The sequence below is a fragment of the Eptatretus burgeri genome, chromosome 15, assembly GCF_056783735.1.
Source record: "Eptatretus burgeri isolate ZD-2024b chromosome 15, Ebu_testis_v1, whole genome shotgun sequence".
Taxonomy (NCBI): domain Eukaryota; kingdom Metazoa; phylum Chordata; class Myxini; order Myxiniformes; family Myxinidae; genus Eptatretus; species Eptatretus burgeri.
Window position 1 is genome coordinate 40,786,564 of NC_140975.1, and position 27,300 is coordinate 40,813,863.

Below are 27,300 nucleotides of genomic sequence, written 5' to 3' on the forward strand. Positions count from 1 at the left end.
GAAGAAGGGTGTTGGTGTGACACCCAAATGAGATATGGTTGGATGCAGTATTGGAAGATGCACATTTTGGATATGGTTTGAAGTCGATACGACCATTTTAGCGGACGTTATTGCGAAAATTTGAATTTCGGTTTTTCGGTGACCTTGACCTTTGACCTAGATTCACCAAAAACGACAAGTGTCTAAGTTCGACCGTGGCCGACGCCTCTACTCAGTTTGGTCATGATCGCTGAAACAGTGTGGCTGCTACAGGGTAAACAAACACACAAACAAACAGACAAGCCGGTAGGCGGCGATGGGTCGCCGAGCATGGAAACTATAAGATTTAGAGCAAAATGGATGTCATATCGCGGATAGGGAATCACCTTAAGATTATGCATATCAAATCTCATCCAGTTCCATATACTGATAACTTCTGGGTATCCATTTGAATGAAAAGTACCGAAAATGCGGTTTGAAATCGGAAATCCCCAAAGTTCGAGGGGGTGCTGTGGGTGAACAAAGATCAAAATCAAAAATCCGGCTCGATCCTTTGTGCACAATGTATTCCAGACGATTAGTGTGAATTTTCATGACCATCCGACCATATCCCGAGGAGGAGCAGCATTTGGCGCGAAGGCACCTCCAGCTCTCGCATATTATCGAATTTTGCACTAATTGACCTTTGACCGCTGACCTAAGCGAAATCGTTCAATATGTCCTGAGGCAAAGTTTTCTTACTCATTGAGTACCATGAACCTGCAAGGTTTCATTCATATCGATGCACTCACCTGGTCGCTAGGGAGCCTTCAATTTTCGCGCATATCCTAATTGTAGGGGGCGCTGCGGGTAAAGTATTCCATATATCACAAAAACCAGAATACATTTAATAGAACATCACCTGTAGATCATTCGTGCCAAATTTCATAACCCTACGTGGGATAATGGCTTTCGGAATTGATTTCGTGTGAACGAAACCAATTTTGAAGGTTTTTCGGTTGTTGCTGGGGAACCAATGCGTCCCGAGCAACCATCACAATTTCCAAAGCACTAGGTCATAAGATGTACCGACCACCCGAGTTTCGTAAAAACCGCCCACGTTTACTACCAATTATGCTGATGACAAACGAACAAACATCCAAACAAGCCAGTAGGCGGACATGGGTAGTCGACTACCCAATAGAACCTGACGCGATGTGTCCGATCGATGGGGAATGACCTGAGGATTAAGCACAAGAAAATCCATGATTCTAGCTTCAAGGGTTAATGCTGCAGGTTGTTTTTTCGTTAAAATGCCCCCACATTTAGAGGTTTTTCGGCCGTTGCTAGGCAACGGAGGGGTCCACAGCAACGGTTCTTTCTCACACATAACTAGGACATACCATGAACCTACCATGCCAGTTTCATGTATATCGACTCACAGTCTCTGAGATATAACGAACTTCATTTTTTTATTGTTTTTGACCAGGGTTCATTCAAAGTCTATCTTCTCCGACAGTTTTCATAGGATCCGGCTGGAAATTTTTGACAATATGGCTGAATGTACTGCCCACAGTCGCTCGTGGCCCAATTTTTGATTTTCGAAAAAAATTAATTTTTTATGATTTTTCAAAAATTTCAAAGTCCCGTTGCTAGGCAACGGTGGTGTCCATAGCAACGGTTCTCATTTGCACACAACTAGGTCATGGTATGAACCTACCAGCCAAGTTTCATCGAAATCACCATTGTATTAACTGAAATCGCCATTTTAAATACTGATAAAATAATAAGGGTAGACAAGCCGGTAGCCAGACATGGGTAGTCGGCCGTTGCTAGGCAATGGAGGGGTCCATAGTAACCGTTCTTTCTCGCACTTAACTAGGACATACCATGAACCAACCATACCAGTTTCATGTATATCTGACTCATAGTCTCTGAGATATAACGAACTTTGTTTTTGGCTGCTCTGAGAGCACCCTTATTCTGGACATTTCCATCTGTCTGTCTGTCCGCGAAACTTTGGTCAAGCCTAGGAGCTAAACCACTCAACCGATTCCAATGAAATTTGGTAGGTCGGACCAATAATCCTGGGAATCGTGTGCTTTCGAATATGGGACCCCGGGCCCTAGCAACGGCATAGCAACGGCTCTTTAAAGTGGTCAAAAAATCGAAAAAAATCAACAACGAAAAATCGAAGCTTAGAGTTCTGTGCGCAATCTATCTAGCTCCCTTCATGCCAATTTGCAGCCCCAACAAAAAATATTTGTAGGAGGAGATAGGTTTTGGGCGAGTACATGTCGAACATTTCAGAAACGGTTAATTGCGAATATCTCTAAGAGAAAGAGTCTAATTTTGATGAAGCTTGGGTGAAATGTGTACAATGTGGCTAGCATGTACACAAAAATGAATGGTTGCTATGCACACCTCCGTTACTTAGCAACAGCTAAAATACTTTATCGTACATCGTACACATATTGTGGACTGTACACAAAAATCAATACCTCCGAAACTGGACCTCAGAGGGACCTGTTTTTTTGTGCCCAAGGAGAATGTCTTACAGCATCATATAAAAAAAATAAAATCTTTAGCGAATAGATAAATGGAATTACCAGGGCTGCCATTTGTTCGAGTCTCTTTGGAAACATGCCTGAAATTTCACAAGGCGGGTTTCTGGGCGCAAACTAAGAGGGCTGTGATGATCATATTTATTATGCTAAATTGATTGATAGCATTACATGAATATCGGCTAGTCGTGTCGGCCAGCTTTCCATCGAGAGCGAGCAGCCATGTTGCCTACCGGCTTGTCTGTCTGTCCCTCTGTTCGGTCCAGTGCTCCGTTAATACAATGGCGATTTCGATGAAACTTGGTTGGTAGGTTCATACCATGACCTAGTTGTGTGCAAATGAGAACCGTTGCTATGGACACCACCGTTGCCTAGCAACGGGACTTTGAAGTTTTTGTCTGTTGGGTAGTCGATCTAGTCGGAAAAAAAAAAATTTTGAGATGTGTGCTACCCTAATCTTCTTCTTCTTCCTCTTTCGGCTTGCTCCCGTTAGGGGTCGCCACAGCGGATCAACCGTCTCCATTTCACTCTATCCTCCACATCTTCCATTGACACTCCAACCACCCGCATGTCCGCCCTCACCGTATCCATGAACCTCTTCTTTGGCATTCCTCTTCTCCTCCTGCCTGGTGGCTCCATCTTCAGCATCCTTCTCCCGATATACTCCGTTTCCCTCCTGTGCACATGTCCAAACCATCTCAATCTCGCCTCTCTCACTTTGTCTCCAAACAGTCCTACCTGCGCTGTCCCTCTAATATACTCATTCCTTATCCTATCCATCCTCGTCACTCCCAACGAGAATCGCAGCATCTTTAACTCTGCCACCTCCAGCTCCGCTTCCTGTCTTTTTGTTAGCGCCACCACCTCCAAACCATACAACATAGCTGGTCTCACTACCGTCTTGTATACTTTCCCCTTCACTCTTGAAGCTACCCTTCTGTCACAAATCACTCCTGAAACTCTTCTCCACCCACTCCATCCTGCCTGCACTCTCTTCTTCACTTCTCTCCCACACTCTCCGTTACTTTGGACAGTTGATCCCAAGTATTTAAACCCATCCACCTTCCCCACCTTAACTCCTTGCAACCGCACCACATCACCACCCTCCCTCTCATTTACGCACATGTACTCCATCTTACTCCGACTGACTATCATTCCCCTTCTCTCCAGTGCGTACCTCCACCGCTCGAGGCTCGCCTCAGCCTGCTCCCTACTCTCCCTACAGATCATGATGTCATCCGCGAACATCATAGTCCATGGAGACTCCAGTCTGATCTCGTCCGTCAACCTGTCCATCACCATTGCAAACAGGAAAGGGCTCAGAGTCGATCCTTGGTGCAATCCCACTTTAACCTTAAACCGGTCCGTCATTCCTACCGCACACCTCACCGCTGTCACACTGTCCTCATACATATCCTGCACGATCCTCACATACTTCTCCAACACTCCCGACTTCCTCATACAATGCCACAACTCCTCTCTTGGCACCCTATCATAAGCTTTCTCTAAATCCACAAACACACAATGTAACTCCTTCTGGCCTTCCCTATACTTCACCATCAACATTCTCAAAGCAAACATCGCATCAGTGGTGCTCTTTCCTGGCATAAACCCATATTGCTGCTCACAGATCGTCACCTCTCCTCTCAACCTCGCTTCCACTACTCTTTAATGTGTGCTACCCTAATAATCAGTCAGTATTTAAAATGGCGATTTCAGTTAATACAATGGCGATTTCGATGAAACTTGGTTGGTAGGTTCATACCATGACCTAGTTGTGTGCAAATGAGATACGTTGCTATGGACACCACCGTTGCCTAGCAACGGGACTTTGAAATTTTTGAAAAATCATAAAAAATTTGTTTTTTTGAAAATCAAAAATCGGGCCCTGAGCGACTGTGGGCAGTACATTCAGCCATATTGTCAAAAATTTCCAGCCGGATCCTATGAAAACTGTCGGAGAAGATACACTTTGAATGAACCCTGGTCGAAAACAATAAAAAAACGAAGTTCGTTATATCTCGGAGATTATGAGTCAGATATACATGAAACTGGTATGGTAGGTTCATGGTTTGTCCTAGTTATGTGTGAGAAAGAACCGTTGCTGTGGACCCCTCCGTTGCCTAGCAACGGCCGACTACACATGTCCGCCTACCGGCTTGTCTGTTTGTTTGTGTGTTTGTTTACCCTGCAGCGGCCACACCGTTTCAGCGATCATGACCAAACTGGGTTCAGACATCGGCCATGGTCCAACTTAGACACTTGTCGTTTTTGGTGATTCTAGGTCAAAGGTCAAGGTCAAGGTCACCGAAAAACTGAAATTCTTATTTTCGCAATAACATACGCTAAAATGGTCGTATCGACTTCAAACTAAATCCAAAATGTGCATCTTCCAATACTGCATCCAACCATATGTCTCATTGGGGTGTCACACCAACATCTCGCTGGTTCTTCCATCGCATCCCTTCTTAGCCATCGGGGGTCGAATGTCAGGGGGGTCGGGTCAAAAATTTCAAATTGCGATAAAAACGTCATTTCAAGTCCGATTGACTTCCGAGTTATGATCATGACCAAACTAAGTGCTATAACTCATTAAACAGGAGCACTATCGACTTGCAAGAACCAAACTGATTTCCAGGTTTTTGATTTTTTAGAGACCATGGAGATATGACAAAGTTATTCCGGCAATTCCTTGCTCAATGAGAAATTTCATTTGTTTGTCTGTGTACAGGATATCTCAAAAAGTTGTGGACAGATCCGGATGAAATTTTGTGGACGCGTTTGGTGTGTGACAAGGACGAACTGTTTAGATTTTGGTCAAGATCTGGATATGAGAGTTATTTAAATTTTAAAATTATTCTTCACCATTGAGAGATATTGTGACAAATCTGGAAGCCTTGTGCACACAGACAGACAGCCGCCCCCTATAGCACAGTTATATCAGTGTGTGTTTTTAGTTAGGGTCCCGTCCCTTGTTTAATGGGTAATTAAATGTTCATGCGCTGCGGAGTTATTTTGATAGTTTGGGTTTTTATTATTACATCCATAAATCTTCTACAACAACACCAGCATCACCCTCACCTTCACTTCGCTCTGGCCGATGCCATGGCGCCCATGGTGGGCGGAGTTCAAGAAGGAGCCTCGTGGCGGCTCTTGCCCAGCCAGGGAGATGCGAGCGAGTTCCTCGGTGGTCGTCCAATGACCACAGCCCACGCAGGATAATGTTACTCTGCCTGTTTGGAGGACGGACGGCGGTCACGCCCCCCCCCCCGGTCCAATCAATGGCCTTGGCACCCGTTTTGGCCAATGACAGGGCGACGTGCGCATTTTGCACGCCAAAACTGTCCAGTGAGGGAAAGTGGGGAGGGAGGAGGCGTCCCCCCCTCCCGGACAGGGGTGAATAAGGTTGCAGCGTGATCTGACCAAGAAAGAATTTTGGTTGTCAGGACGAGCGCTGAACGGAGCTCTTGACTCTGCTCGCATCTCGCTGGCGCCTGGTTCCTCCATCGCATCTTGCTAGCGCCTGGTTCTTCCGCCGCATCTCGCTGGCGCCTGGTTCTTCCGCCGCATCTCGCTGGCGCCTGGTTCTTCCGCCGCATCTCGCTGGCGCCTGGTTCTTCCGCCGCATCTCGCTGGCGCCTGGCTCTTCCGCCGCATCTCGCTGGCGCCTGGTTCTTCCACCGCATCTCGCTGGCGCCTGGCTCTTCCGCCGCATCTCGCTGGCGCCTGGTTCTTCCGCCGCATCTCGCTGGCGCCTGGTTCTTCCGCCGCATCTCGCTGGCGCCTGGTTCTTCCGCCGCATCTCGCTGGCGCCTGGTTCTTCCGCCGCATCTCGCTGGCGCCTGGTTCTTCCGCCGCATCTCGCTGGCGCCTGGCTCTTCCGCCGCATCTCGCTGGCGCCTGGCTCTTCCGCCGCATCTCGCTGGCGCCTGGTTCTTCCGCCGCATCTCGCTGGCGCCTGGCTCTTCCGCCGCATCTCGCTGGCGCCTGGTTCTTCCGCCGCATCTCGCTGGCGCCTGGCTCTTCCGCCGCATCTCGCTGGCGCCTGGTTCTTCCGCCGCATCTCGCTGGCGCCTGGCTCTTCCGCCGCATCTCGCTGGCGCCTGGCTCTTCCGCCGCATCTCGCTGGCGCCTGGTTCTTCCGCCGCATCTCGCTGGCGCCTGGCTCTTCCGCCGCATCTCGCTGGCGCCTGGTTCTTCCGCCGCATCTCGCTGGCGCCTGGTTCTTCCGCCGCATCTCGCTGGCGCCTGGTTCTTCCGCCGCATCTCGCTGGCGCCTGGTTCTTCCGCCGCATCTCGCTGGCACCTGGTTCTTCCGCCGCATCTCGCTGGCACCTGGTTCTTCCGCCGCATCTCGCTGGCGCCTGGTTCTTCCGCCGCATCTCGCTGGCGCCTGGCTCTTCCGCCGCATCTCGCTGGCGCCTGGTTCTTCCGCTGCATCTCGCTGGCGCCTGGTTCTTCCGCCGCATCTTGCTGGCGCCTGGTTCTTCCACCGCATCTCGCTGGCGCCTGGTTCTTCCACCGCATCTCGCTGGCGCCTGGTTCTTCCACCACATCTCGCTGGCGCCTGGTTCTTCGGACCGCATCGCGACGCTGGTCTGGGTCGCTCGTCTCGTCTCGTTGAAGACCGCAAGAGGTGGGAATGTGTGTGTGTCTGTCTGTCTGTCTGTCTGTCTGTCTGTCTGTCTGTCTGTCTGTCTGTCTGTCTGTCTGTCTGTCTGTCTGTCTGTCTGTCTGTCTGTCTCCGGCCTGTCTGTCTGTCTGTCTCCGGCCTGTCTGTCTGTCTGTCTCCGGCCTGTCTGTAAGTAGGAATTGGATAAGTGCCTTCGCTGTACATTATTTGCCTTGCTTTAGTCGGTTTAACTCTGCTCTTATTTGTTCATTCCCCACCCATGGTAAATAAATATCCATGTGTTAAATGTATCAGCTCGTTTTTGTGTTTTCTTCATTGGTTTAACACTGTGTGTGTTGAGAGAATTAAAGAAGGCCGTTGTCGCCGTAGTGGTGTGCATTTGGGACCGACGGAGGTTCGGTGAGCATCCGCACAGGTCGAGCGCGCATACGGCTCGTCCTGTATGAGTGCCGTCGAGGGTGTGAATACTTGGTAACTCGCCACGTGGATCTCTAGGTATTTTGAAGTTTGGCAAATAACCCTGTACCACATGGTGGAATTATTGACGATTCACGGTTCGGTAAGGGACCCATACCCTCGGAGTTTTCCGAAAGGTACGATCTAGATTCCGGGTGTTCGGTAGAGTCGACCCTACTGCTCCACCTAGCGGTCGTGCTCGCAGCCGATACCCGGCCCGCAACAATATGGCCAAAAAAAAACCGATACATCGCATGATATCTCAAAAATGTATGGGGCCTGAAATGTTCTCATGGATCAGGCTTTACATGGCGGAGGTATGCGCTTTACTGAGTGCCCGTCTAGTTGATACTGATGCCGTCTCCTTTTCATTGCATGAAAAACCGTATGTCAGAATGGAAGTGGGCTGACAGGACGGTCGAGACGTATACAAACTCTCCTCTGAGCCTTTTAGCCTGGGTTTTAATCTCGGTGCAGCAAACTATCATCCCGGTGTCTTGCAGGCAGGGCGAGGCGTCAGTTTGTGCCGTCCCTAGGATGGACATTAAACTCGGTGTCTCGTCTGCCAGCATTAGATGGTGGATGTTAAAGATCCCACGGTGTCCTTCCTGAAGGGTAGGGGAGCTATTGCCAGCACCCTTTTCAAATTCCAAATTCCTGCCTAAACCGATAGAGGGCATTGCATCAGCGGCAGAGCCACGTCTTCAGCAATGATAATACTCACAGCCTTGTACCACCTATTACAGAAGAAGAAGAAAATGTGTTTGAAATGTAACGGAGATTTTTCTTGCATAGCTATCCAGTCATGTCTTGTGTACAACAATCGTTTTGTCTTGTGACAACCTTGTTGAAATACTGGAAACTTTGAATGTTGCGAAAAAAAGTTTTGCTCCGAAAGGACATGGGAATTTAGTCCGCCGGTGTTGATGCGACGGTCACAACTACTTGTGTAACAAGGTGATTGGGAAGTATGGTTGCTTGCTAAGCCAAGTCAAAAAGCATGAGATGCTCAGAAACAGCTCTGAGATTTTTAGGTGTAAGGCATCCATTTTAAGGTATCGGAGGATTATAAGGCATCGAATTTAAGGTCCTGTGTGGATTGAGTAGGGCAGAAGTAGAATAGATGTGGGCACCAGAGTCAGAAGGAATATGCAGTAATCACCAGACCTTGTTAGCTTATCTGGAATTTAAATTCTAGATTAGCTATTGTCATCGGGCACCATCCGTCTCCTATTTCGACTTCTATCGCTAAACAGCCCTGTGTTTCTTTATCCTGAGTAAAACATTTGTAATTATTCCATTGTTTTGAATTGGTATGGCATGAATGGATTTGCATACGACACTGTGTGTTGAACAGTGGGGTGTGTGAATTGGCATCAGCATTCGGATGTTAGCTTCGCTCGGTCACATCTGACTGCCTTTTCGACGCGACCGCACTCTGGATACGTATTGGTCTTCCGAGAACGTCAATAGGGACCTACGGAACAATAGGCGGTACCCCGAGCCCTCTACCCAAGGGCTAGGTCGAAACACGGTCCCAATTATTCCCACATTCATCCTGTGTCGGAGTGGCGACCCATCCAGGATTGTGTCCAATAGCTAAGGAGACTGCTGAGGCAGCAACAACGCTCTGCACAGAGTATGGTCCCGATGATAGTCAGTTCTGACGTTTGACTGAAGGCGGCAGGGATTTATAATTTGTCCAGGATGCCGGCGATAACACGTTTACTGTTCAGGAGAGATGCCGAGGGATCTTTAACATCCACCTATGATTAGTGCTGGCTGACGGGTCCACCAGCTTGACGCTCATCCGATGAACTGGGCACTTGTAATGAATGCATCATTTCCCTACATGCGAAACACCAGGATGACAGTTTATCGTTGGGATGAGATTCGAACATAGGCTCGACATCTGCGGCAAATGTGCATACCTTGAGGCCATCCTGCCAGCTCCTTCTCTCTGTCTATTGAACGGTATCATTTTAAAATTGTTGAACTATACACAGTTCAGTACCACCCCCCCCTCCTTTTTGTATTTTCATTAATCTCATGGTTGTGCCTACTCTTTTACATTAACCATTGTTTTTTTTTCTCTGCTGTGATGTGTTTTTTTAAAAACCTTTTCAAAAATATATAACCTTTATCCTTCCATTAAGCTATCGAGTCCATTTGGCATTGCCTCTCACCGACCTGCGAAGATGTTTTAAAAAAAATGATAATGAAAATCCTAATTGATTCATGATCCACGTGAAACCAATACACACTCAAGGTCTTACCCCATGATTCTGCATTATGATATTGTAAATGTACCATCTGTTTTTGCTTGATCACTCGTGTTTATTTTTTTTGGTGGTGGGGGGGGGTGGAGGACGAGGTTGGTTGTGTATTATGTTAAGTCTATTTATTGTATTGTTGTGAGCCGGTTGTGCAGCATCGTGGAGAATACACTATTATCCTGAACTGGATGGCGTAGGAAATACTTATTTGTTTAAAAATGGTTTGTCAGGCACATTCCTACCGTTCGTCCTGCCTGTTTGACTATTTGTTTTCATCTTTTGTTCACAAGAAAAGACGAGAGGGGGAGCACTCGGGAGAGTGCAAAACCTCCGCCGCCAATACTGCTGGGTCACTCAAGTGAACCTTATATCTTATTCATTAAATATGATGTCAACAGTGCTGACAGAGTTGTAGTTCTTTTCTCCAGCATTTTTTTTGGGGGGGGGGGTTGGAAATCACTTAAAACATGTAGAAATGCAAAAAAAGAAATCGAAATTTTGTTGAAAAAAAATTTGCAATTTTTTTTCTCTAACAATTCTTTTTTTGGGGGAGGGGGGGTTGGAAATTACTTATAACATGTAGAAATGCAAAAAAAAGAAATCGAAATTTTGTTGAAAAAAAAGTTGCAAAAATTTTTTTTTCTCTAACAATTTTTTTTTGGGAGGGGAGTGGGAATCACTTAAAACGTAGAAATTCCCAAAAAAAAAAATTCTAACAATTTTTTTTGAGGGGGTAACAATTTTTGGGGGGAAAGGGGTTGGAAATCACTTAAAACATGTAGAAATGCAAAAAAAAAAAGAAATCGAAATTTTGTTGGAAAAAAAAGTTGCAAAAATTTTTTTTTCCTCCAACAATTTTTTTTGGGGGGGTTGGAAATCACTTAAAACATGTAGAAATGCAAAAAAAAAAATTTTCTCTAACAATTTTTTTTTGGGGGGGGGGGGTTGGAAATCACTTAAAACATGTAGAAATGCAAAAAAAAAAATCGAAATTTTGTTGAAAAAAAGTTGCAAAAATTTTTTTTCTCTAACAATTTTTGGGGGGGTTGGAAATCACTTAAAACATGTAGAAATGTTAACATGTAGAAAAAAACAATTTTTTCTAACAATTTTTTTGAGGGGGTAACAATTTTTTTGGGGGGGTTGTAAATCATTTAAAACATGTAGAAATGCAAAAAAAAAATTTCCATTTGGGGGGGGTAACAATTTTTTTTGGGGGGGTTGGAAATCACTTAAAACATGTATAAATGCAAAAAAAACATTTTCTCTATTTTTTTGGGGGGGGGGGGGGAACAATTTTTTGGGGGTGGGTTGGAAATCACTTAAAACATGTAGAAATGCAAAAAAAACTTTTTTTTCTCTAACAATTTTTTTTTGGGGTGGGGGGACCAAGTCCAAAATTTAATGGCATCATCCTTGGACCATACCAAACCCCCCCACCAAGTTTCGTCGAAATCCGTCGAGGAGTTTTTTCCGTAATACTGTTCACAAACAAACAAACAAACAAACAAACAAACAAACAAACAAACAAACAAACAAACAGAAAGGGGTGAAAACAGTAACCTCCATCCATCTTCGAAGATGGCGGAGGTTAAAAAAAACTTTGTTTGGTTTGCTTTGTTTTTTGCGAGTAGTTGCACAACCAGTTTCTTACACTGCATGTTAGGCTCTACTTTTGAGCAATCTGCTGAGTGATTTGTTGTAAGGTATGTGATAATGTGCAGATTTGTAAACTATGATTGGTTATTGAAACAGCAGGTTGTTGATTGGTTGTTTCACAAACACTTTCTCAGATGCGGGCAAAAAGAGTTGCATGCAAAAAAGAAAAAAGAAAAAGTGTTTCAGGTGATATTTAACATTATTCAGAATTGTTAGTGCAGGATATGTAAGAACGAACCTGAATGGCAAATGTAGAGAGTTTAAAATGAGTGTTACCTGGAATGACATAGCTTAAGCATGGTCAGGTCAGCTCAGGTGTGGGAGCATGTGCCAGAGGAGCGTGTCGCTGCATCCACTTTCCGCCGGTACTCCAGGGGCCTCCGTCTGGCCGTCCACATCTCCTTGAGATGCCGATCAACCTGCTGCAACCATGAGGCACATGGTCGGCCCATTTGCCTCCTCCACTCACGAGGCTCTCTCACTGAGAGAATCTGGTGAGCAGGATCAGCGTCAGGGAAACGAGCCCCATGTCCATACAGCCGCAGCTGATGCTCGTGGACTATGCAGGTTACAAATCTCATTTGAGTCTCTCTCAGCAACCGCTCATTGGACACAGTCTGATCAGCGATAGCCAAGGATTCTCTGAAGACACGTGATACCAAAGGAATTAAGTCCCTGTCTCAGATCATGGTCAGAGTCCAAGTCTCACATCGGTAGAGCAAGACTGGAAGCTCCAAGGACCTGAAGACTCGGACTTTCGTCCTCCCGCACAGGTACCGGCAGCGCCACACCCCATGATCCAGTGAATCCATGACTCCCCAGGCTCGACCCAGACGTCTATTGACCTCTGGCTCCTAGCTAGCAGAGGCATGAATATCACTGCCAAGGAAAGTGAATCTCACTGTGACCTCAACATCCTCACCACAAAGAGGTACAAACAAGATAGCAGCATACAAGATGGCAGTGAAAGCCTGGATCTTAGTTTTGACCCAGGAAACCCGTAATCCCAGTGGCTCCGACTCCTCATTCGCACCTTGAGGGTTCCCAAGAGGACATCCAAAGTCTCCATAAAGATGACTATCATCTGTGAAATCAAGGTCAGAGATCGTGACATTCCCAAACGATGCACCGCAGTTTGATCTCTCTGACATCCTCTTCAGAATCCAGACCATGCAAGTGCTGAGAAGTGTGGGGGTCAATATATACCCCTGACAAACTCCAATAACTGGAAATAAGTCAAAGATGGTATCACCACATCTCACAGGACTCTCAGTACCAGCTTATAGTTCTGACATTTGATTGATCAGTTTTGGTGGCACCCCTTGAAGATCAAGAAACCTCCAGAGGGCATCCCGATTCACTGAATCAAATGCTTTGTGGCGATCAACATATGCTGCAAGCAGCCCCTGCCGAAACTCTCGTCTGCATTCGGTGAGGACCCAAAGAGCAAGGACATGGTCTATCGTTGACCTCTTTGGTGTAAAGCCTGATTGCTCTGGATCCTAGTACTCAAGCAGATGGTGGCAAACCCTATCAAGAATTATCCAAGCAAAGACCTTGCCCGGCAGCGAGAGCAGCATCACCCCTCGGTAGTTGTTGCCGTTTTGGCGATCACCCTTTCCTTTCCAGAGAGGGACAACAAGGCCCCTCTTCCAGTCAGTTGGAATGATGCCTGTGTTCCTGGCAGAGCACAGAACTGCATGCAACGATACGAGTGCAGCATTTCCACCAGCCTTGAGAAGTTCGGCATGGATGCCACAGATTCCAGGAATTTTACCCCATTTCCACCGGTTCACCACAGCCTGTATTTCCCCAAACGAAGGTGGATCACAGTTGGTTGGAGGGACAGCAATACCCTTGATATCCAACTCGACAGCTGGTGGATCAGCCTGGTACAGCCGCTCAAAGTAACTAGCCCAGCTGGCCTTCATTTCGCACTCCTCTGTCAAGAGTCCACCACCCTCCGCTCCAACTGCAGTACACCAAGGGATGGACTTGGTTGAACGCAATGCGTGAATTCCCCTGTAAACAGGAGAATCACTTGACCACAAGTGATGCTCTAACCGCTTACATATTCCTCACACATAGGCCTCCTTGTCCCCCTTTGCACACGTGCAGTTCTACGCCTCAGCTCCCTGAACAGCTCAGCTCTGCCAAAAAGCCTGACCCTGTGACTGGTCAATGGTATACATTGTCCCTTGAGAGAAATTTTTTTCTTCACCCAACGGTGAGTTCCAAGACATCCACCGGCATCATCAAGGACGGTGGTCTTGAAGGCACTCCACAACTCTTCAGGATTCCCCAAAGCACCCAGACCCTCCAAATCCCCACTTAGCCTGTTTGCAAACTCATCAGCTGCCCTCTGCCTTGAGCTTGCCAACCTCCAGCTTTGGCTGGGATGGCACCATTCTCTCAGATTTAATCTGCAACCTCAGAGTTGCTCCAACAAGCCTGTGGTCAGTATTGAGGAGCTGAGAACTCTGGTAGACCCTGCAGTTCTGGATCATCCTCCAGCGATCATCAGCGAGCACATGGTCTCAATCTCCTTTACCACACTGCCAGCGTTGGAATACCAAGTCCAGCAATGAGCCTGTGGGTGCTGAAACCATGAACCAGCCACCCTCAGTCCATGACTTCTTGCAAAGTCAAGGAACTTGGTGCTCTTTTGAGTGAGGAAGTGTAAATGAGCGCCGTCGGATTTTCGTTTTTGACAAAATGACGGATCACTGTGGTCTCATCGCCAGTGATCCCTGTGTTGAAGAAGTTGGGATCGCTGTTCAGTCTCCTGTATGTCCTGTGCGATCTCCAAACGGAGTTGCTTCTGCTCGATCGTTAGCAGCTTTGGATCAAACTTCACTGAGATTCTCCTTAAGCCCAAATCCTCAGTCACAATGGAATGAACGGATCCAATGCTAACGCCCGCCTCGTCTGCAAGTTCTCTGATCGTGATTCGACGATCCTGCATCAGCAGGGTCCTCACTTGGTCAATGACTATCTCATTTCGGGATGTTGAGGGCCTACCAGAACGTGCTTCACTTTCCACTGATGTGCGACCATCTTTGAAGCGGTTGTACCACTCTTTTATCTGTGTGGTGCCCATTGCTTCGTTCCCGAAGGCCTGTTGAATCTTGCGGATCGTTTCCACTTGGGAATCGCCAAGCTTTTCACAAAATTTGATGCAGTAGCGTTGTTCAAGTTTTTTTTTTCCATCATTTTATCAAAAACTAAAATCCGACGGCACTCACTTACACTTCCTCACTCATCGGCGGTCTGTCGGCGACTGACAGCTTCTGCAGGCGGGAAAATATTCACGCATACGGATTAGGATCGCCTACATACGTGCACCAAACCACGCCTCCCTAGCTTCATTTGTTTACGCACGAAAAATTAAGGTTGGATACTTTTTGAACACACCTCGTATACAAAAAAAAAAAACTTGGTCCTTCCTACTTTGTTTGGATATTCTTCCTCAAACATGGCATAGGTTTATCGATTGAAGAGGTGAGATTCCTGCTCTGCTCTTGCTTTTATTTTATCTTGCCTTTGCACAGTGATGACATCTTTCCTTCCTGGAGCTTGTCTACTGATGTCTTCTCTCAAATAATAATTCTCGTTGTGCTTTTTGGTATATTCAGACAATGTACAGAAACTTGTGGAGGGTTCTGAAGTGGACTGTGCTGCCAATTCATTCTCTTCGGTGAGATGTGATGAATATAAATGGCACATTATCGCCTTCTTGCGACGTGGGGTGCTTGGGAGACCTCTTTCAGCTCTTGCTGTGGCTTTCTGCAGGGCTGGCAATTTTTTTATCCGTGATGTGGTACAGTTGCCAAGTTACTCTGGTCAAGATTCATCTTTTTTGCGAGCTCTACTTCTTGCTACTCGTGACATCACAGTTTCACTTCGTTCTTTCATTTTCCTGGCCTGCAGTTTTTTGGTAACATGCTCAACTCCTTTCTCTGTCGCTCTCTCCCTTGCCTTGCTTGCTCTCTATATTTCTTCTTGTATAAATCATACTTTCTTTCTTGTTTCAACCTTTCTCTCTACCGCCTCTGTTTCTTTTTATTTTTTGCAGCAATCAGTGCCATACTTCTGCAATGAAAATGAAGATAGGATAAAATAACATTCCACAATGTAGAATTCTGCTTTATCTTTTCCTGTTGACTGAGACATAAGATATAAAATTTAAAGGTCCCATGACACCCAAAGTACTGAAATTTCATATATATATAAATATATATAAATATATATATATATATATATATGTATATATATATATATATATATATATGTATATATATATATATATATATATATATATATATATATATATGTATATATATATATATATATGTATGTATATATATGTATATATATGTATATATATATGTATATATATATATGTATATATATATGTATATATATATATATATATATATATATATATATATATATATATATATATATATATATATATATATTTATATATATTTATATATTTATGTGTCCTCTAGGAGTTTTTCATCGTGATTTCAGATCTGACGATGTTTTTTCACAATACTCGTTCTGTAAAATGTAAAATTTAAAAAACAAACCTCTTCGGGAATGCCCCTAAAAATTCTGCCGAAATCTACTGAAAGGGCCGTAACCCACATGACGACAAAGGCTGCACGTAAATTACTCGGGTTGGTGGTCTACGTGATTCTATTGGCTTTCTGTGCGTTTCCACATTTGATTGGTCGACTCGATCGCTTCGTTCATTTCTGCTTTAAAAAAATCAAACATTTGGTTTTGAATAATGGATGACATGGACTTTCATTTGTCTGGTAGCGACAGTGAGTGTGAGAGAAATGAAGGATTTTGGTCTGAATCAGATGGAGAATTATCAGATAACGTAGTCGCGGGAGGTGAAGTTCAGGCAGCTGGAAATGAAATACGGCCTTACCAGTTCAAGCCCGAAGTAGGACAAGCAGAGGAAAATGGCGATGAAATTCCCGGCGTTCATGATGATCGGGAGGACATCGAAGGAAGACTTGGCGATAACAACTGGTTAGACTAAATCCTATTCGTAATTCAATAATGTAAATTCGACTTGCATACTGCTCGATATCAGAAATATTTTAGTGAGGTGACGTGACCAGCGCAGCGGACGTGCTGCGAATGAATCACAAGCAAGGCCAGCCCATGTCATCTGCCGTATCTCTCCGCGCATAAAACGAAGCAATCTCGCTGTCCGGATATGATGAAAACTTGTGTGCAGAATGCACCTTGTGATACAATTGTCTCAAGTAGTCTGATAAATCTGACGTTCTGTTGCATTTTTATTTATTTTATTCCTACTGTCGTCATGTAGCACCAGTAGAAAATGATGAAGAAAAGAGAATAATAAAAAAAGCAACTGCATGTCAGATTTATCGGCCTAGTCGGACGGACGACGGATTTATCGGACGAGTCTAGACTCTAGATTTGACAAGTAACTTGTATTAGCATGCACACAATGTACAAGTCAATGCGTAAGAGTCCCGAGGCCATGAGGCCGTGTAATAGGACAGATAAATTTGTCTTTCATAGTTGTGCCAACATATTTTCCCTGTTCATTTATTACAGCATTTTGGCTAAATGTTAATGAATAGCAAGCCAATGGAAGCAGTGCCTTCACTTTAGAATAAACCCATGTATGTTGAGTACAGCCATACCTGGCTTGCATGTATGTGGAATCGTACCGATCCCAGCAGGCTGGTTTCAACCAACAATTCAATAAGCTGCAATATGTGGGTGCAGGTTTTTCACATTGTTTGATTTTAAAATTATCTCCTTGCACCTTAAAATGATGCAATATTAATCTTTAGTATTTTACTTGTGTGTCCTTGTAAGTATTTTTTTTAAAGTAGTATTTTTGTGTCCTTGCACGTAAGTAAGTAGTATTTTGTAATAAGTAGTATTTTACTTGTGTGTCCTTGTAAGTTTCTTTTTTTTTAATGGAAAGGTTCAACAGTCACATTTAATATTTTGTGGACATGGTATAGCCCTTTATTGTGCATACATGTATTGGACTTGTACACGACTAGGACAAGGTAGTAAAGGGATAAATAATTGCCTCGTGATTGTTGTGCATACACGGCTCAGAAGCAGAATTTCTTTTCCGCGAAACAATCACATAACAGGAATTAAGACGATCAGTAAGATAGCAAACACGTGCACAATGCATTTGTACGTACTTTATACGGCGCGCGACATCTCAAGTCAATCCACCCTGTGCGAGTCGCGTTCTGCATATGACGTGAACGCTGCAGTTCGCTGAAGTCAACTTTTTTAAGGGGCGGGGCATAGCAAGTTGTGAAAAGCACCAGAAATGTTCGAAATATTGGTCTAATTATTCCATTTTTTTATTTTAAAAAAGAAACATGGTGATTTCTTTACTAGGAAGGTCAAGTTAATATATAAATAACCTGAAAGTTTTGACTCTCATGGAACCTTTAAGATCATCAAAAGAAACAAACGATGGAGAGGCATAAAATTAGGATGAAGCTAATTTCATTCTGACCACATAGATTGGTGCAAAGGTCTACTGAATGCTTTAACAACTATTAACTTATTTTTTTTAAATGCACAAAAACATTACAAAATTTTTTGGATAAGTGCATAAATTTTTCTTGCATTGACAGTTAAACTTGCAGTTCAAGAATTATATCGCACAGATGCATTCATGCAGCTTTATGTGTTCCTATTGTTGCATAAAACATTGCAAACTAGCCAAAAGGCTTTATAAATAACGAATTCAAAACGACTATATCCATCCACCCATTGGGACCATACTCTGTGCAGAGCATTGGTGCTGCCTATGCAGTCTCCTTGGCTGTTGGGCACAATCCTGGACGGGTCGCCACTCCGACACAGGATGCCAGCATGCTGGGACTCATTTTGCCAACCTCGGAAGGACGACAGGCTGAGTCAACCCCACTTGGTATTAATTCAACAGCTGAGTGGGATTTGAACTCAGGATCCTCGGATCCCAAGCTCACCACCCAAACAATTAAGCCAACGCCGGGCATGAAACGACTATATGGTAGAGGAAAATCTTAAACTTACCTTGGTTGTTTCTAGATAATGATGAAATGGGTGAAATATAGCAGTGAGCTACTTGTGCTTTCTTTTCAGAGTGAAAATCCTTGACTTCTAAAACAAAGGGTGCATAAATTGTTACTTGATGTACATGTACTGGCAAAGACAAAATCACTTAGTGAAAGTGATTTGAGGGTGACCCCATATTATTAGAACATATTACCATATTTACATATTAGTACGAGAAGAAATTATTACTGCCCTCTAGTGATGGAAAAGGATGAGAGTCAAAAATGAGAAGATGAAGACCACTCTGAATAATAGGCAAGGTATCCTTGGGAACTGACGTTACATATTGGTAACTGAGGCTATGGTAACTGATGTTACACATTCCATTCAGCCCATTAAAAAATATATCTTGAACTCTCTATTCACTCTAAATTCAGTCTGGCTTGGGGAGGGCCTTGAACACCGAGGAAAAAATTTCAACCACCATCAAATATATCTTCATGGCTGTTATGTAAAAATAAAGACGTGGTTTTTGGCAACTGATGTTTCATCAATACAGATAAATTTCATCAAGGGGTTTTTATCAAGTCAATAAAATCAGCTGATTTTCATTTGTTTGATAACCTGTCATACAAAGATACAAAATCATATGCAAGTTAATCATTCAGATATATGGGCTTGGAGATATACAGGAAACAGTCGTCTGTCATTGCTGTTGTTTACACGATTACAATCTATGCATAATTTGGCAGTCATTTTGAAAACCAAAATTGCCTCCTTATGTCAGGTAAGTTCCAATTCTGAAAACTTCAACTTGTGCCCTATTGATCCATCTGAGGAATTTCATCTACATGACAATTTAAAATGTTGGTGTTGGTGTCCTATTTGCCGGGGATTTGCTCTTCTATGCATTCTTACACCATTGGACCAAATTAGCTTAAAACACAACTTGTGTTCAGGGATGAAGAGGTAGAAAAGGTAGTGAGAAGGGATGTAAGTGGGAGTGGATGAATGATTTGAGGGAAATGTGTGAAGAGGTAGAGGGGAATATTGTTACGAATCTTGAAGCCATTTGCACACAGACAGCAGTCCCTAAGCTTAGTTATTTCGATAAGTACGTGTTTATAGTTGGAATCCATCCCCTATGTCTAAGGCCAAAAAAAAAAATGTTGCATTGGCGTAACGGGTCACTGAAAAATAGGGTAAGTAGGTAGGGATTTTTTTTTTTTAATAAATCCCTCCAAAAATCTCCCTCGGCTCGAGGACCCCCCCTTTTTGTCGGCGACCCCCCCCCCCACTCAAAAAAAAAACTAGTACAGTGAACCTTGCCTAAATCGAACTTGCATAAGTCGAATAATCGCCTAAGTCAAAGATCTTATCAAGTTCTCTTCTCTTTATATTCTTTTGTTTTTACACCTTTAAATCTAAGCTATTTCTTCAGTCCTAACAGATTCGACTTAGACAAGGTTGACTGTAGTTTTTACAACAGCCAGTGGCGTACTGTCGTACATGGTAGACAAAGCATTGGAGGGGCAGAGCATTGTTCACGAACAACACTCTGCCCCTCCAATGCTTTGTCTACTGAGTACGACGGTACACCACTGACAACAGCTCTAAGATGTGTAAATTCTATCGTCAGATGCCAGGAAATCCCATATGAAGAGAAATCTAATGCCTTTCACTTCAGTTTCATTCTTACCTTGACAATGAATTCAGCTTCATTCTGATTTCCTGATTTGAACCAGACTGCTTCTTTGTCCAGCAATAGTATGATGCTATTGAACAATTGGTCCTTTGCATTTAGTCCCTGTGCCTGTGGCATGCCAGAACTACAATTCTTTTTCAGTCCCGAAAGATCAAATCTTCCTCGCCTTGCGCCTGCAGCCATGGCATGCCTCAAAGGCATTCTTGGGCAGCTCAGCCTCAGACGTAGATGCCGAATCATCGCTGAGCCTGTGGCTGAAGTAACCCACGACGAAGCGATAACCGAAGTCATCTAAGATAGACACCTTTTCCGCCGCCAAAACGTCCGAAAAGGACCCTCCATCACTGCTAGACGCTTGCACGGAGGAAAGTATTGGAGCAGTGTCACAATTTACGTCTGCAATTCCCTGAATGATATCTCCAAGCCTCGCATCTTTGTCGCATTTTCGTAAGACGCTGAACAGTTTTTTAGGCCCAAGCATGCCAGTAATCTTGATAGAGTACGCGGCCATGTTGGAAACAACAGATGACGTACTGATCGAGCGAGGCGCAATATCTCTCCCTCGTACAGATTATATGCAGAGCCGTTTCGCGCGCGCGCACACACACACACACACACACACACACACACACACACCCGCGCACACACACACACACACACACAGACACACACACACACACACACAGACACTCACACACACACACACACACACACACACACACACACACACACACGCGCGCAGCGAGCTAAACTATGACATATGCATAGCGCAGCGGGTTCTGTCCGAAACACTTCCGGGTTTTTGCGATCGCGATCGCAATCAACAAGATACTTGATATCGATTAAAAAAAAAACCGTAGGGTCGGGCGGGTTACGCCAATGCAACATTTTTTTTTTTTGGCCTAATGGGAATTTCGTGTGTGCGCTGTGAGTTATTTTAGTCAGGTTTTATACCTCTACAACAACAACAACAACATCAGCAGCGGCACCGTCCCTCACTCATATCAACCCGGTCGCCATTGCCCACATGTTTTTGGCTGAAGGTGTGGGCGGAGCCTCCATCGCCTCAGATTGAGGCCCCTTCTCAAGGAAGGGCATGGAACGTTTCCTCCAGCCAATGAGCGAAGGCCGAGCATCGCACTCGCGCCCCAGCCAATGGGAGGTCAGCGTGCCGAAAGCTACTACGGAGCCTCTTCGGGGAGCGGGCCTCCGAGACACCTCGCCACACCCCCGAGACGCCTCGTCCAATCAGTAGGCTGACCACCTCAAGGGTGGCCCCGCCCAGCCAGATGGGATGTTCGCCCCTCGTCCAATCCGGAGGCGAGGCCCTCAGAGCGGTTCCCTCGACCCGCGGGGGAGGGGAAGGATAAGAGTGTGGCGAGCCGTAGAGAAGGAGAAAGAGAAGAAGCCTCGTCTTGACTGCTGGAGTTCTCGTCTACCCGCGGGTGCTCGTCTTGTCTGGTCCATTCCCGTGCTGACTGGTGTCCGTTGCATCGCTCTTGGTGCTGCGTTGTTGGCAGCGGGTTCGAGTCCCGCCACCGGACAAGCTCGAACAGACCGCACGAGGCGGACAGGTGGAAGAATAGGCCCCTGCCCTCAGCTCCCCTTTCCCTCCCGAGCTGAAGGGCCAAATAAAGGCCGTGGCCACCATTTTTTTGGGTGTGTACGTGAGTCCTGTCTGTAAGTAGAAATTGTTTAAGTGTGTTGTAAATTGCCTGCATATTCGTGATAACTCTGCTCTTTGTGTGCTCCCCTCCCCGATTATTGTATTTAAATAAACCACTTTTGTATAAACCGTATAAAGTACGTACAAATGCATTGTGTATATGTTAAATGTTTCAGTTCGTTGTCAGTGTTTTCTTTCATTGGCCTAGCATGGTTCGGGCTTGAGAATAGTAAGGCCCCCAAAAAATAGTAAGGCCGTTGGTGCCGAAAGTTGTCATTGAGACTGGCGCGGCTCTGGTAACTCCTCTCGGTTACGCCGGATCCGAGTCGGTACCTGCGACTCGGTTCAGACAGAGTCGGCCGAGGGTGTGATTTCCCCGGTAATTTGACGATGTGGGTACTTAGGTATATTGAAATTTGGCTATTGACCTTACCCCACGCCGTCAGAGAATTGGCGATCACGGTCCTTTAAGTGGCCCGTCGACTCCGGAGTTATCCGGGGTGACGACTTTTTAATTCTGGGTGTTCGGTGGGAGACGGCCCTACTGCTCCACCTCGTGGTCGTTTATCGCCACCGAACCCCGGCAAACAACAATATGACAATGGGAGAAGGGATTGCTGAGTAGATAGATTAAACGGAGTGAATTTGCAGGTGTTAGCTGCAATGTATGTATGTATGCATGTATATTAGGCTTTGCTGGTGAGACTGTTGTATCGGCTCCACATATTAGGCGTGAGCTTAGCAGAGCTACATTTCCATGTAATTGTATTGCAACCAACACTGGGAAGATAATTTAATTCTCTATTTTATGGACCAGTTCAACCCCAGAGAGGGAACATCCACAGACATGTGCATCTTCTTATTGGCCTTCATCAGCATGGAGCAGAAGCTCCTCCGCAGACCTACACTATGTTTTTTTTTCTTTTGACCTTGTTGTACCATATTCTTTGCAAGGGTTGTACTTGGTGGTTTGTCATTGCCTTCCCAGCATTTGTCCATGGTCTATCCTTGTCCTTGCATGTTCTATAAATGCTGAGCATCGAGCAAGGAAGCAGTACGTACCATTTTTAGCTTGTCTGGAATTTATATTCCAGATAAGGTATTGTCATCGTGCACTGTCCGTCCGTCCGTCCGTCCGTCTTCTTTTTCGACTTCTCCGGCCAAACCGCTGGGCTGATCCGGTTGAGATTTGGCAGCAACGTTCCTCTCCTGACTGGTAACAGGGATTGCAAAACTTGTTGCAGTCACATGACTTCCGGTAGGTCAAAATGGCTGACAAATTTCTTCAACAATCTTCTCCAGACCAGCAGTCAGAATGCTATCAAATTGGGGTGACAACATTAGGCCAGGGTAGGAATGTTAAATTGTGGAGGTCATGCCGATCTCATGACTGGAAGTGTGTCAAAATGACCGAGTCAGTTTTTGGGAAAATCGCCTAAATTCCTTTAAAAATCTTCTTCTCCAGACCCACCAGTCAGAACGTTGGCAAATTTGGATTACAACATCAGGAAAGGCTCCTGATGTTAAATTGCAGATGCCATGCTGATCACATGACCGGAAGTGTGTCAAAATGGCAGACCAGTAAATGTTTGGGAAAATCATGGAACTTCCTTCAAAAAAAACCTTCCTCTCCAGACCCACCAGTCAGAATGCTACCAAATTTGGGTTTCAACATTAGGCCAGTGCCCAGATAAGCTCCAGGTCCCAGTGGTCCTATTTTTTTTTTATTTATTTATTTTTTTTTACCGTGTGCATGTGAAGCGAAAAGCGGGGTTAAGCAATTAGTTCACTTTGTGCATCTATCTGTCTCTCTGTCTCTGTCTTTGTCTCTGTCTACAAACATCAGTTTATGATCGAAGAAAAACTTGATTTCAATTGTTATATTTTGAACATGAATCGGAAAAGGAAAACCTGTAGTTCAGCAGGACTTTGGCTCCGAATTCGCCCTGATCGCGCATGCGCAGAGAGGAGTGAATGTGTTTATTTATTTTTACTCTGTCTGCCTGTTTGGTAGTAAAATAAAATTGAAAATCATTCCAAACAGGAAGCTTGCTGTTTTTAGCATTCGTAAGGACACAAACAACAGGCATGAATAACTAATGTGACGTGTTAAATAAGGCGGTGTGAAAGATGCTGCGTCAACGGTGGTTAATTTCTGAATTTTTTTTTTCTACAACCTTCACAATCTTTATTTTATTGAAATTGAATTATATACTTTAACACTGGAGAACACAAATCGCCTTTTTGACACTTTCAAACCCCTTTTGTTCTATAGTACTTAGACAAAATATTACAGCATTTTACACCATCATGACCAATCAAAGTTCGCAGACCTCGCCTATAACATTGTTTCTCAAGACTGCGTGATGTAAGCTGTTGTTTGAACTCTCTAGTTTAAAAAGTCTTTGGTATGACTCAGCTCGGGTTTGAACCACTGACCTGCCAGTAACCATTACGCCACCGAATTTGGTTATCTGCAGTTATACTATCGTGTGTGTGTGTGTGTGTGTGTGTGTGTGTGTGTGTGTGTGTGTGTGTGTGTGTGTGTGTGTGTGTGTGTGTGTGTGTGTGTGTGTGTGTGTGTGTGTGTGTGTGTGTGTGTGTGTGTGTGTGTGTGTGTGTGTATGTATATGTATATGTATATGTATATGTATATATATATATATATATATATATGTATATATATATATATATATATATATATATATATATATATATATATATATATTTCTTCTTCTACTTTCAGCTGCTCCCGTTAGGGGTCGCCACAGCGGATCATCCGTATGATCCGCATAGTGATTTGGCACATGTTTTACGCCGGATGCCCTTCCTGACGCAACTCTGGTTGCCTCTTATGACACAGCGATATGGTACACCTATTTTAACCGGGGTATACACCGGCCCAGTATACTGGTACTCATTTTGCCGACCTCGGAAGGATGACAGGCTGAGTCAATCCCCTGGTGTATTAATTCAGTGGCCCAACGGGGCTTGAACTCAGGACCTTTTGGATCCCAAGCCGCTGCCCGAACCACTGCGCCAACACCAGGCATATATATATATATATATATATATATATATATATATATATATATATATATATATATATATATATATATATATATATATATATATATATACATATATACATACATACATACATACATACATACATACATACATACATATACACACACACACACACACACACACACACACGGCTCACCCACATCTCTCACCTGTGAATAGAGGGAGTAGCCAATCAGCTCTCTCCTAATCAACTAAAACCAGGTGGCTAGGATTATATAAATAATTAGCACCTCCCACACTACTCTTGTTGAAGAAGCTGCATAAAGAAACTGAAGAACGCCTACACAAGATAAGTGCTTTGCTGTTTCAAACCCTTCCCAGAGTTCCTCCACAACTATAAAGACGTTCACACCGAGTACGTGGCCTGTTCCTCGGTGCATCATTTGTGAATCCCGCGTTGTGGAGAATCGTGTGGGCCCTCATTAGGCTCAGGGGAATCCCGCTTTCCCCTCTGCACCCATGGTGTCCACATTTATTACTTTGTGTTCAGGTTATTTAAACACCAATTCAATTGATACCGATTATGTATTCACGATAAAGGGCTAACTGCTTATGTAATAAATAGATTGAATGCACCATGTTGCTTGGTCCATAATTCATCAATCCCATACAGTGGAGAGAATTCTGGGGGGGAGGGGGGGGCTTTGTAGTACTTGGTGGATTTCCCGTTTACCCTGTGGACCCATGGTGACATTTCCCGCACATTTATTGCTTCGTGTTCAGGTAATTTAAATGCCAATTCAAGTGATACCGACAATGTCCCCAGGAAAAAGCGGCTAACGCATACGTAATAAATAGATTGAACACTTTGTGTTACTCAGTCCGTAACTCATCAGTCCCATGTTGTGTCGAAGCCGGACGTCTTGGTACTCGGTCATCACTGCCAGCAGTTATAAAGTGGCAGTTCCAGTTATTCAATTGAATTTGGAATGGGATTAAAATAAATTCAATTCAAATCAAATAGGACCAGTCCTGCATTGGAGTAATCAGAAGGAACCCGAACAAACAAAAAGCAAAGATGAAGTCATCAGGAGGAACCTGGATAGGATTTGGGTTTGAGCTGCGACTCCTCTACCCTCAAACCCATCCAGGCACAGCCACATCAATAAGTTATATAATTCTGGCTGCCAGACCACGTGTCCGATCAAGTTGAAATTTAAAACATTCATTCCCCATCATTACTCGATCATAATTTTGAAGTTTCATGTCTATTGATTAAGCGCTTCCAGAGAAAACATTATCTAATATTTTGTTAAATCCAATATGGCCACCAAACCATGTGACATGAATTATTCCTTAACAACCTTGTACATGCATGCCTTGGGGAACATTTACGTGAAGTTTCCCTTGATCTGTCCAGGCGTTCTGGAGAAGAAGATTTTTATATGTTTTCAGGTAAATCCAATATGGCTGCCAAACCATGTGACCTGTGACCATATTATGTGTGAACCTTTTGTTCTTCATGGACAGGCAGTCAAACGTGTTAAGTTTTGCCTCTGGCCATTTCAGAGAAAAAGATTTTGAAGGTTTTTTTTTTTTTGAAAAAGAACAATGTGGCTGCTGAATCACGTGACCGATGACGTCAACAAAAAAAATTTGTGGACCATTTTATCCCTAGATGACCTTCAAAATTTTTCATACTGATCGGATGAAGCGTTCTACATATGCAATTTTGACGTCATAACAAAGGCATCTATGACGTTATTTTTTAAAATCTCACTTATTCTCCATGAGGAGTTCTTGCCATGTGCCAAGCTTCAATTTTTTCCTTGATGCGGTTTCAGAGATAGAGGTCCAAAGCTTTTTTTTATTTTTTATTTTTTATTTTTTCTTCCGTTTTCCAATATGGCTGCCACACCACGTGACCTGTGACATCATATTATGTGTGAACCTTTTGTTCTTCATGGACAGGCAGTCAAACGTGTTAGGTTTTGCCTCTGGCCATTTCAGAGAAAAAGATTTTGAAGGTTTTTTTTTTTTTGAAAAAGAACAATGTGGCTGCTGAATCACGTGACTGATGACATCAACAAAAAAAATTTGTGGACCATTTTATCCCTAGATGACCTTCAAAATTTTTGATACTGATCGGATGAAGCGTTCTACATATGCAATTTTGACGTCATAACAAAGGCATCTATGACGTCATTTTTTAAAATCTCACTTATTCTCCATGAGGAGTTCTTGCCATGTGCCAAGCTTCAATTTTTTCCTTGATGCGGTTT

General features: G+C 44.2%; 1 protein-coding gene across 8 annotated transcripts in view; it reads left to right on the plus strand.

The window, feature by feature from the left end:
* LOC147012023 (protein tweety homolog 1-like) overlaps positions 1-27,300 on the plus strand; it is an 85,673-nt gene that overhangs the window by 2,279 nt on the left and 56,094 nt on the right. The gene's annotated exons all lie outside the window — the stretch shown is intronic.